Source organism: Nothobranchius furzeri, chromosome 9, assembly GCF_043380555.1.
Source record: "Nothobranchius furzeri strain GRZ-AD chromosome 9, NfurGRZ-RIMD1, whole genome shotgun sequence".
NCBI classification, from domain to species: domain Eukaryota; kingdom Metazoa; phylum Chordata; class Actinopteri; order Cyprinodontiformes; family Nothobranchiidae; genus Nothobranchius; species Nothobranchius furzeri.
Window position 1 is genome coordinate 75,703,967 of NC_091749.1, and position 13,165 is coordinate 75,717,131.

Sequence of the window (13,165 nt, forward strand, 5' to 3'; positions counted from 1 at the left end):
CCCTCTTTGGATGGTGCAGCTCTTCTTTCTAGGAATATGGCCAGTTTTATTAGTCCTCCATGACAACCCAGGGTCCAGACCAGGAAGCAGAGTCGTAGTTTAACCCACCCCTCTGCAGCTTCTGTACTGTTACCCACCCACTACCGCATAGAGACAGTGTCCTGCCCACGGCCAAAACCACACAGATTAAATATCAGGCTTAATAAAGCAAATCATGGAAATCTCATAAATATTAGAACAAATTCAACTGAGCAGAAAACTAGAAAAATTAAATGTGGGTTGTTGAACATTAGATCCATTTTTTCTAAGACTTTGTTAGTTAATGATTTGATTTGTGATAATCAGATCTCTTTGCTCTCTCTCAAAGAATCCTGGCTGCAGCAAGAGGACTATGTTAGCTTAAACGAGTCAACTCCTTCAAATGATTTAAATCATCATATTGCTCGAGGTACAGGGCGAGGAGGAGGAGTAGCAACCATTTTTCATTCGGACTTATTAGTAGTCCCTTACAGATTAATAGTTACAGTTCGTTTGAACATCTTATTCTTAGTTTTCCTAATCTAGATTGCCAAACTGTAAAACCACTCTTGTTTGTAGTTTTATATCATCCACCAGGCCCTTACTCTGAGTTTTTGGATCAGATCTCTGATTTTTTATCTGATTTGGTGCAAAATACTGATAAGGTCATTGTAGTGGGGGATTTCAACATTCATGTGGACATTGAAAATGATAGCCTCAATTTAGCCTTTAGTAACATCTTAGACTCAATTGGTTTCACTCAAAGAATACATAGCTCCACCCACTCCTGCCATAATACATTGGACCTTGTGCTTACTTATGGCACTGAGTGTGAGGAAATAACAATCTTTCCACATAATCCAGTCCTCTCGGACCACTTTCTGATAACCTTTGAGTTTTTTATAACTGAGTTCTCGAGACATGAAAGTAAATTTCACTATAGTCGGTCTCTATCTGACAACGCAGTTGCGTCTTTTAAATTAACTGTTCCATCTTTACTGTCCTCAGCATCTCAGAGGAACGTAGCAGAGGGCAATATTTTCAGTTCTAGCCCCTCACAAATTGATGCCTTAGTTCATCATGTTAATTCCTCTTTATGCGTGGCATTAGATGATGTTGCCCCTTTAAAAAAGAAGGTAATTAGGGACAGGAAGTTTGCTCCCTGGTTTAACTCTCATCTACGAGCCTTAAAACAAAACTCTAGGAAATTGGAGAGAACATGGCACTCTACGCACCATGAGGAGGCCTACCTGTCCTGGAAAAATAGTCTTGTGCTCTATAAAAAATAAGCTTCAACAAACTAGAGCTGCGTATTTTTCAGCATTAATTGAGGAGAATAAGCATAATCCTAAATTTCTTTTCAGTACAGTTGCAAAACTTACACAGAATCATAGCTCTGAGCCATCTATTCCCTTAGCCCTCAGCAGCAATGACTTCATGGGATTTTTTACAAGTAAAATTAATTCTATTAGAAACAAAATCTTTAGCATCCTCCCTAATGCGATTTATTCTTCCTCAGTAAGTGAGGCAGCATCAGAGGTGACTGTAGAACCTCATCTGTGCTTGAACCATTTTGATCCAGATGAGCTTTCAGAGTTATCAAAAATATTAGCTTCATCTAAACCTTCAACTTGCATTTTGGATCCAATCCCAACCAAATTATTTAAAGATGCATTTCCTTTGGTCACTGTCCCCATTCTAGATATAATCAATCTATCCTTAGTAAATGGGTATGTACCACAAGATTTTAAGGTTGCTGTAATCAAACCCTCACTTAAGAAGCCTTCTCTGGATCCAGATGACCCAATGAATTATAGACCAATATCTAACCTTCCATTTTATTCCAAAGTCCTGGAGAAAATAGTGGCCATCCAAGTATGTCAGCATTTAAACACTAATGCTCTGTTTGAGGAATTTCAGTCTGGTTTTAGAGAGTATCACAGCACTGAAACTGCATTAGTGAGAGTTACAAATGATATTCTCATGGCCTCAGATAAGAATCTTGTGTCTGTTCTAGTCTTGTTAGATCTCAGTGCTGCCTTTGACACAGTTGATCACAATGTTCTTTTAGAAAGACTTGAACATGTTGTAGGGATCAAAGGAACAGCGTTAATCTGGTTTAAATCCTACCTGTCTGACAGATTTCATTTTGTAAATGTACATGACAAATCGTCTTCATACTCCAGGGTTACTTGCGGAGTACCACAGGGTTCAGTGCTTGGACCAATTCTTTTTACTATATATATGCTCCCAATTGGTAAAATCATTAGACAGCATGGGATAAACTTCCACTGTTATGCTGACGATACTCAGCTATATTTATCCATTAACCCTGATGAACCTAATCGGTTGGGTAGATTACAGGCTTGTCTTGAGGACATAAAAAATTGGATGACTCTAAACTTTTTGCTTTTAAATCAAGACAAGACGGAAGTTCTCATCTTTGGACCAGAAATCCAGAAAAGGAAATTGCTTAGCCAATCACCTGACCTTAATGGCATTACATTAATCTCCGAGAACAAAGCAAGGAACCTTGGTGTTATCTTTGACCAGGACATGTCATTCAAATCCCAGGTTTCACAAGTTTGTAGGATTTCCTTTTTCCACCTTCGGAATATTGCTAAGATTAGAAGCATACTTTCCAGGAGTGATGCTGAAAAACTAGTTCATGCATTTATTACATCAAGACTGGATTACTGTAATCCATTACTCTCAGGAAGTCCACAGAATGTAGTTAAAAGTCTTCAGCTTGTCCAAAATGCTGCAGCTAGAGTTCTGATGAGAATTAAAAAGAGAGATCATATCTCTCCTGTCTTAGCTTCCCTACATTGGCTACCTGTTAAATTCAGAATAGATTTTAAGATCCTTCTTCTCACATATAAAGCTCTTAATAATCAAGCTCCATCATACATCAGTGGCCTGATTGTTCCATACGTTCCTAACCGAGCACTTCGCTCTCAGACTGCAGGTCTACTGGTGGTTCCCAGAATATCTAAAATTAGGATGGGAGGCAGATCTTTTAGTTATCAGGCTCCTCTCCTGTGGAACCAGCTCCCAGCCTTAGTCCATGAGGCAGACACTTTGTCTACTTTTAAGAATAGGCTTAAAACATTTTTATTTGATAGGGCCTATGGTTAAAATCTGATGTTAGCCTAGATCTGGACAAGTGGGGGAGTAGAGGGAGGTGGAGTGTACAGTCGGTAAAGACGGCTGTCCCTTGCCCTGACTCCAACATGCCTACATCTAAATAGGATAGATTATCCAGAGTTATCTCTGTAGTTATGCTGCTATAGGCTTAGACTGCTGGAGGATACACTGACCACTTTTCACACTCTACTGCTTTCTTCTACAGTCTGCTCTTTAACTGTATTACTTTCTGCAATGTCAGCTGTTAACTTTATTTTCTCTCTAAGTGTTTTTCTCCCCAGAAGAAGCTACAACGATGTTCTGCTGAGCTGTGGTGGCCTCATGGAGGGGGCCATCGACTAGCACACTGCTGCTAACCACTTAAACATTCTCCCTCTCCTGATAATAACTTTTTGCTTTCCTTGACGTTGGATGTGCTACTACTAGTTTATCCGTTTAATTATAGATCCACTAGGATAAATACAATAAAGTTTATCTCTCACCAAATAGAATATTTACTAAGAATTCACAATATAACTATAGACACATTGCTTGTGTGTGTGTGTGTGTGTGTGTGTGTGTGTGTGTGTGTGTGTGTGTGTGTGTGTGTGTGTGTGTGTGTGTGTGTGTGTGTGTGTGTGTGTGTGTGTGTGTGTGTGTGTGTGTGTGTGTGTGTGTGTGTGTGTGTGTGTGTGTGTGTGTGTGTTTGCTCTGTCTTCTCCATCCCCAGTGAGTCGTGGAGGATGGCTGCTTATACTGAGCCAGGATTCTCTGGAGGTTTCTTCCTGTTAAAAGGGAGTTTTCCTCTCCACTGTCGCTGCATGCTTGCTTTGTATGAAGATTGCTGTATAGTCACTGACACTAGTCAGTGACTTGATGCAATTTGCTGGGTTCCTTATATAGGAAACATTATTTCTGATTGGCTTAATGAACTGACCTGAATTGGAATGTTTATTATGTGAAGTGTCTTGAGACGACTCTTGTCGTGATTTGGCGCTTTATAAATAAATATGAATTGAATTGAATTGAATTTGACAAATTAATCTTCAATCAACTTTATGACTATCTCTCCGATAATAATTTATTCACTCAGTGCCAGTCTGGCTTCAGAAAACATTTCTCTACTACCACTGCTCTTGTGAAATTGACCAGTGATGCGTTCTCTAGCTTTGATAATAATTTGTGCACTGGTGCCATTTTCTTAGATCTCTCCAAAGCATTTGACTTAGTTGACCATTATCTTTTACTGGATACATTGTACGCTATTGGCCTTTCAAGATCATCCTCACTTTGGTTTAACTCGTACCTACATCATCGTCGCCAGTGTGTGTTGTACAGGAGCTGTCAGTCAAATTTTACTGGAATATCTAAAGGCATCCCTCAAGGTTCTTCCTTGGGACCTTTATTGTTTTCTATTTATGTTAATGATGTGTCCCTGTGCTGCACAGACTGTAATACTCATCTTTATGCTGATGACACAGTTATTTATTGTAGTAAGCCAACTCTCACTAAGATACATTTTTCACTACAAAAAGACTTTAATTCTCTTCGGTGTGTTCTTACTGTGTCGTGGTTCTAATTCCATTCTTTCGTTCTTTTTAAACACAGAAACAGTTTTGTTTACCTGTTTGTAGCTACGGTTTCGCCGACGGCTGCCGGCTTCTTCAGGCTGACGCTGATGGTGGCGCGTCACTTCCTTCTCCGTTTATCTGCGGGCAGCAGAGGACGTTGTCGCCCTCTACTGCCCGCTCTCCCCTCTCCGACGATGCAGTCCCATGCGTGGTCCAGCGTGTAAACTCCGTCGTCCCTGTTCATGGTCCCACATCCACGTCTCCTTATCTCGATTGCTTCCTTGATCCATCTTTTGTATTTTTGTTGTTCGGTGGTTATGATCCGTGTGCTGTCCCAGTCCATTATATGGTTTTCTCTTAAGCAATGATCTGTTACGGCTGACTTCTTTATTGTACTTTCTGCTTCTTCTTTTGCTGCTCTTGTGTGTTTTCGATTTGCCTCTTTCTCGCACTCCTTTCTATGTTCTATTGTTCGTGTGTTGAGTTGGCGTTTATGAAATCCCATGCAAACATACATAGGAGAAACCAGACGCCAACTCAACACGCGAAATGTGCTGATGGCGGGGATTAATTACTCCTCAAAATGCAAATCATGAAAATTCATAAGTTCTTTACAAATAGAATAATTGTGCTCTTATTTCTGGTTTGATCACATTGGTATTTAAAAAACTATTTTATTTTTTTCTAAATAAAATATTTTTCCTGTTAAAGACCTAAAATAAACGTAAACAGGTACATTTTTGTTGTTTCCGTGTAATCACGAACCAGAACCGGTCCGGGTTCTGATGCTTTCTGAAGATGAAGTATTTTATATTTCACAGCTGTGCAGAAATCCACTTCTGTTAACACAAAGAGCCACGTCTCCCGGCTACCCACACACCATCTACATGTCCGACTACGCACATGAACAACAGCACTTGCTAGCACACAAAGACCAGCAGTTGTTGCCATCTTCAGGTTGGAGAGGCCTCCATCACTCGCTGCAAGATACTCAGACAAATCTAATTGCAGGTAAATGTACAGAGCTGTTCTCTGTGGCTCCTGTGTGGAAAAGATGGGAGGAGAGGCCCGGCGACATGGTTAGTATTGGTTGGGATGACTGATTGGCTCTGCTCTAACTGCATTAGATGGTGTAGAAGTGCTTATCTCCTCCCCCCTCTGCTCGGTCAGAGGTGGAGGGTCTGGCTGGGCTACTGCAGAAGGGCATCGGGCGTGACCCGTTCCAGCCACAGATCCCTAAGTAGGGAATAGAGAAGCCCATGGCTGACTGGAGCGAGTTAGTGGGCTGTTGGGCTGCAGATAGTTCAGGCTCGGTGGAGAGCCAGCCACCTCAGATCTGATCAGAGGTTATTAGCAGTAAAGAGCCACCGTGGAAGAGGGGAGGAGACGCATCATTTACAGGGTCAGAGCTGCTGGGCGATGAACACACACAACTACACACACTGGGCAGTAAAGAACAGCTCATTACTCAGCCAGAGCTCAGGTTTCCAGCACGGACCTCTCCATTAGAGCTCCAGTTAGGGAGAAATGAATGGCTGCAGCTTCTCCACACGCATAAACCATCAGCAGCAGGAGAACATGAGATACAACTTAAAGAAGAGAGTAGTGTGTGTGTGTGTGTGTGTGTGTGTGTGTGTGTGTGTGTGTGTGTGTGTGTGTGTGTGTGTGTGTGTGTGTGTGTGTGTGTGTGTGTGTGTGTGTGTGTGTGTGTGTGTCGGGGTCCTTAGGGTCTTTGAGATGGAAATGTCCAGCTGGCTGGCCGTCTGCTGCCTGACCCCTGAGTGCAAGGTCAAAAGCCAGCACCCCCAGCCAGGCAGCCGCTGACCACCACATACAGTGTGCACATTTTACATCTCCACTCATTCAGTCTGTGTGTGTGTGTGTGTGTGTGTGTGTGTGTGTGTGTGTGTGTGTGTGTGTGTGTGTGTGTGTGTGTGTGTGTGTGTGTGTGTGTGTGTGTGTTATGGGTGTTTCAGTGGGAGGGAGAAGCACTGTGCACTTGGCTGTGTGTGTGTGTGTGTGTGTGTAATTGATCATTTAATCTAGCTGACATCATAATCCCTGACGCATGTTTAACCAACTGCTGAGCCGAGGCGCAGGGGGCGGAGTAATTATCTCATCTGGATACATTAATAAGGAAGCAACAGTCTCCCTTAGCCCGGCTTCATCCGTCTCCGATCAATCAGAGCGAGAAACAGAGGATACCTTTATTTGTGTCTGCTCACGTGTGTGCTCACTGTGGCACACCTCAGAGTGTCGGCCATCATGCAGCCCAACCTGCAGGCAGAGCGAGCTAAAATGGAGACCGACGCATTAATGTGTCGTCTGCAGAATAGAATGCTTTGGCGAGTCCAAACATACACAAAACAATGAACAAATCAACATCAGAGGTGAAACAATCAATAGATCTAACTGAGACACGAGAATATGAGAAGGATAGGCGGCGTGCACGGAGCGCCTCGTTTTGTTTTAAGGTCAGTCAATCGCAGCAAGGACAGCAGCCATACAAACGCCAATCACAGTGAATGGCAGCTAAAGCAGAAATAACCTGGCAGTGTGTGTGTGTGTGGGGGGGGGGGGTCTTAGGAAAATTATTGTTATTGATTTAGAGCGGAGAAACGTGGAAATGTTACCAGATGGGACATTTTGCTTTAAGTGGCTTCAGATGAGACAAGGCATTCTGGAAAGGCTGAAGCAGAACCACAACACCTCAGTTTATTCAGGTTTAGCGGCACACCACCTTTTATTCAGGTTTAGGGGCACACCACCTTTTATTCAGGTTTAGCGGCACACCACCTTTTATTCAGGGTTAGGGGTAAACCACCTTTTATTCATGTTTAGGGACACACCACCTTTTATTCAGGGTTAGGGGCACACCACCTTTTATTCAGGGTTAGGGGTAAACCACCTTTTATTCATGTTTAGGGACACACCACCTTTTATTCAGGGTTAGGGGCACACCACATTTTATTCAGGTTTAGCGGCACACCACCTTTTATTCAGGGTTAGGGGCACGCCACCTTTTATTCAGGGTTAGGGGTAAACCACCTTTTATTCATGTTTAGGGACACACCACCTTTTATTCAGGGTTAGGGGCACACCACATTTTATTCAGGTTTAGGGGCACACCACCTTTTATTCAGGTTTAGGGGTACACCACCTTTTATTCAGGTTTAGGGGCACACCACCTTTTATTCAGGGTTAGGGGCACACCACCTTTTATTCAGGGTTAGGGGTACACCACCTTTTATTCAGGTTTAGGGGCACACCACCTTTTATTCAGGGTTAGGGGTACACCACCTTTTATTCAGGGTTAGGGGTACACCACCTTTTATTCAGGTTTAGGGGCACACCACCTTTTATTCAGGGTTAGGGGCACACCACATTTTATTCAGGGTTAGGGGTACACCACCTTTTATTCAGGGTTAGGGGCACGCCACCTTTTATTCAGGTTTAGGGGCACACCACGTTTTATTCAGGGTTAGGGTCACACCACCTTTTATTCAGGGTTAGGGGTACACCACCTTTTATTCAGGGTTAGGGGCACACCACCTTTTATTCAAGTTTAGGGGCACACCACCTTTTATTCAGGGTTAGGGGCACACCACCTTTTATTCAGGGTTAGGGGCTCACCACCTTTTATTCAGGGTTAGGGGTACACCACCTTTTATTCAGGTTTAGGGGCACACCACCTTTTATTCAGGGTTAGGGGCACACCACCTTTTATTCAGGGTTAGGGGTACACCACCTTTTATTCAGGTTTAGGGGCACACCACCTTTTATTCAGGGTTAGGGGCACACCACCTTTTATTCATGTTTAGGGACACACCACCTTTTATTCAGGGTTAGGGGCACACCACCTTTTATTCAGGGTTAGGGGTACACCACCTTTTATTCAGGGTTAGGGGCACACCACCTTTTATTCAGGTTTAGGGGCACACCACCTTTTATTCAGGGTTAGGGGCACACCACCTTTTATTCAGGGTTAGGGGCTCACCACCTTTTATTCAGGGTTAGGGGTACACCACCTTTTATTCAGGTTTAGGGGCACACCACCTTTTAATCAGGGTTAGGGGCACACCACCTTTTATTCAGGGTTAGGGGTACACCACCTTTTATTCAGGGTTAGGGGTAAACCACCTTTTATTCATGTTTAGGGACACACCACCTTTTATTCAGGGTTAGGGGCACACCACCTTTTATTCAGGTTTAGGGGCACACCACCTTTTATTCAGGTTTAGGGGTACACCACCTTTTATTCAGGTTTAGGGGCACACCACCTTTTATTCAGGGTTAGGGGTACACCACCTTTTATTCAGGGTTAGGGGTACACCACCTTTTATTCAGGTTTAGGGGCACACCACCTTTTATTCATGTTTAGGGGTACACCACCTTTTATTCAGGGTTAGCGGTACACCACCTTTTATTCAGGTTTAGGGGCACACCACCTTTTATTCAGGGTTAGGGGCACACCACATTTTATTCAGGGTTAGGGGTACACCACCTTTTATTCAGGGTTAGGGGTACACCACCTTTTATTCAGGGTTAGGGGCTCACCACCTTTTATTCAGGGTTAGGGGTACACCACCTTTTATTCAGGTTTAGGGGCACACCACCTTTTATTCAGGGTTAGGGGCTCACCACCTTTTATTCAGGGTTAGGGGTACACCACCTTTTATTCAGGTTTAGGGGCACACCACCTTTTATTCAGGGTTAGGGGCACACCACCTTTTATTCAGGGTTAGGGGTACACCACCTTTTATTCAGGTTTAGGGGCACACCACCTTTTATTCAGGGTTAGGGGCACACCACCTTTTATTCAGGGTTAGGGGCACACCACCTTTTATTCAGGGTTAGGGGTACACCACCTTTTATTCAGGGTTAGGGGCACACCACCTTTTAGGGCATTGGAAATCCCAGCTGGGTCATTGGAAATTTCATTGTCAACTATCATATTGTAGGAGAAACTGGCTTGTCTCAGCCATATTGTAGCGTTGTGGTTTTATGCTCTTTTATGAAAGAGGAACCATGCTACGTATTAATTCGGAATATTAATTTTTAATAAATCAATAACCACATTTTATATTGTTAAGAAGACTCAAAGGTTGTTTTCATCGATAAACTGACGATAATATCTGTGTGTCTGTGTTTCAGTTCAATGAGGAAACCAGTTTGACAATTAAAAGTTTTAATTCTTCAAATTAAACTAATGATTTTGAAATTGTCAAACAGGAAATAATCAACATTGGCAACTTGTGGGACAATCTTTAACAGCTGATATGATCAAATAGACCTTGTGGTGAATTTATGAAGATTGAGAATGTTGTGACATGGATGCGTGTGTGAGTCTGATTTTGCTTCAGGAAGAAACAGGTGTCTGAGTGAAGTGATGGTTTGGATAAACTTAGGTCTTATCAGAGAACTGCATCAAACGCTAAACACCGTGCTCTGTCTCACCGAACTCTTGAGGACCCTCTTTCTATCTTTATGATAGATGACAATCGCATTGGGGCAGAATTTGACTTGAGTGATTGGACGCTCCGGACCACTTTGACCAGTCTGGTACCTTTAGAGGCCCTTGAACACCTCGGTGTGGATTACGAGGGTTATTAGACTTACCTGCTAGAGTGTTGACTCCCTTCCAGAACTGCTTTGGGTTACTTAGATCATTTGATCGGATATCTATAATAATTAGCTTTAGCATTTCTAGTTTGAGGTGTGCATACATTTCGAAGTCTTTTGTATTCCTCCCAGTCCTCAGGTAATTGTGTATGTTTATGTTTAGTCCAGGCCCGGTCCCTGGTTTTAAAAAGATTAATGAGCTCGCTATTAACCCAAGGCAGATGATGCCCTTTAACCTTCATAGATTTCCAAGTGGCGTGTCTCTCTATAACCGCCCCCACTTCACTATAAAAAAGTCCCAAGCAGCTTCCACATCCGGTATTAAATGAAGTGTATACCAGTTAATCCTTAGCATGTCACTGATAAATAAGTTATATTGAAATTGTTTCGTTTCATGAACCTTTATGTATTTAGGAGAAAGATGAGGAGTAGTAATTTTACAAATGCAATGAATAATGGAGTGGTCACTGAAACAGTCAGAGAGAACACCAGAGGTCATAATTCTGTTCAGATGAGAAACAAGAATCCAATCAACGAGAGATTTAGAGTTTGAGCTAATTCGACTAGGCTCAGTGATTGTTTGTGTCAAATTAGCCCCGTTAACCATGTTGCGTTCTGTTTGTGTATATTATCAATAATTAATTGTTTATTTGCATGAAGAGTGACCTTCACAAAAATACCTTCAAAATGATCAGGTTGAACATCAGGAAGTGTTACCTGTGAACTCAAGTTGGAGGAAATAAAAGTAACGACTCCGCCTCCTCTGTCAGCCCTGTACACATCATAATTATCAAGATGAATGGCAGAGTCTGTGCTGCTATCAGTAATCCAAGTTTCAGATCATGTGATTACATTAGGATTGTTGTAGGATAGCCAGGCTCTAAGCTGATCAGTTTTGGGGAGTAAACTACGAATATTCAAATATTTTTTATTGTAATAAATAAAAATAGAACTAGCTGACATTGTGTAGTGGAAGTCAAGAAGCTGGAGAGGTGAACATGAGAGCCAGCACCAGACGCACACACACACACACACACACACACACACACACACACACACACACACAATCATTCTCTCATGAATAAACACACAAAAAAGAATAGTAAACTAGGCAAAGCTTCTTTCGCTGCCCTGAGTAAAGTACCACTGAATTTCTTCCAGCAAAAAAATAAATAAGTAGATAGATAAACAAAAATAGAATAAACTTGTTTTATAGAATAACTGAATTTCAAGAAACCCAGAGGAAGATAAACAAAACAGCATATATTGATAAATTAAGGTCAGCAAGCAAAGAAGCATGGCATCATTATTTATAAGATAACCAAATTGTAAACAATGTCTTTTCCTTTCCCGTCCATTCCAGTAACTTAGATTTCACCACCGCAAAAAGACAGCAGATGTGTGGTAACGCGTCATGACGTGCGGAAATAAACAAACAAGCATGGCAACAGACATAAGTGCTACTTAACTTTTTAAGGGTGAGGATCAAGGGAATCCAAGTATTTACCCGCATCATTTGAATCACTAAATTGGATTTGGTCCGGTCCACGGCTGAGCTTGATGGCCGAGGGATACAGCAGGAAAGCCTCAAATCCCAAGGAGCGAGCCCGGTTCATTATTGGGAAGCAGGAGCGCCTCAGTCGAGCGGTGGAGACACTGTAGTCAGCGGTGAAGCGGATAGTTTGGCCATCAACTACCACAGGTGTTTACCTAGCGAGCCCCAAGATCCGATCTCTGTTGGTGAAGTGAAGACAGCAGAACGCGGACGGCCTTCGCGATGCACCCGCACAAGGTCTGGGAGGTCGATGGCCACCTCAAGAAACCATGTAGGGAGGCTACGTAGCAGGTAGGACAAAGCAGTATTTTGTTCTACTCCTTCTTTCAAGTTAAATATATGTAGATTGCTCCTTCTGCTCTGGTCCTCCAATGAGGTTAACTTCTCCTGAAGTTTTTTAAGGCCTCAGATTGTTTGGTTGTGGTGTCCTCAGCGTGTTTCATACGAGCTTGGAGATAGGTAGTCAACTTATGTTGGGTGTCCAACTCCTTAAAATGCTCCAGCAATGTTACTTTGAATGAATCAAGCTGGTTTTCCAGATGCTCAAAGCGATCCTTGGAGTGCTTATCAGCTTCAGCAAAAAACTTGTGAAGGATAGCTTCCAGAGACATGGTCGTCAACTCGCACACGCCAGAGTCGTCATCTGTTGCTTGTGAGGGCACTTCTTTAGATTGAAGTGCCTTTTGCGGAGGCATCATCGAACCGAAAAGACACAATTCGAGCTTGCTGATGAGAGTTCAAGGCTTAGACTGCAAGCTAAGCTGTTTTTGCTGTTTTAGCCATTGAGCAGGGTGAGCACAGAAAGGCCAAGACTCCTACTCCGCCATCTTTTCTGAAAATCTTGTTGATAAAATTGTGGCTGCAGTAAATCTAATAAACTGGAGACCAGACACTTAACCTGTGGCCAACCGATGAAGCAGTCTGTGGACAGTGTTTTATCCTTTGCATCCCATAACATACCGAGTTTAGTGGTATAGCACATTTAAACACGGCATGAGAGCCGAACAAGGTACTGAACAAAAGCACATAATAAAAGCAATCAAAAATAAAACTAAATCCGTTAAAATCGAGTAACCCTCCCTGCACCTGTCCCCCTCCCTACTGTACACTCCTTGTTCCCTACTCTCCATGACTGATGTCAAGTTGTTGTTTTTGTTGTTGTTAGCCTCAAGGGCAACATGCCGATTATCACTTGTAAGTCGCTTTGGACAAAAGCGTCTGCTAAATACATAAACATAAGATGTGGAGGGGGCATGCAGAGGTCTTCATAGAG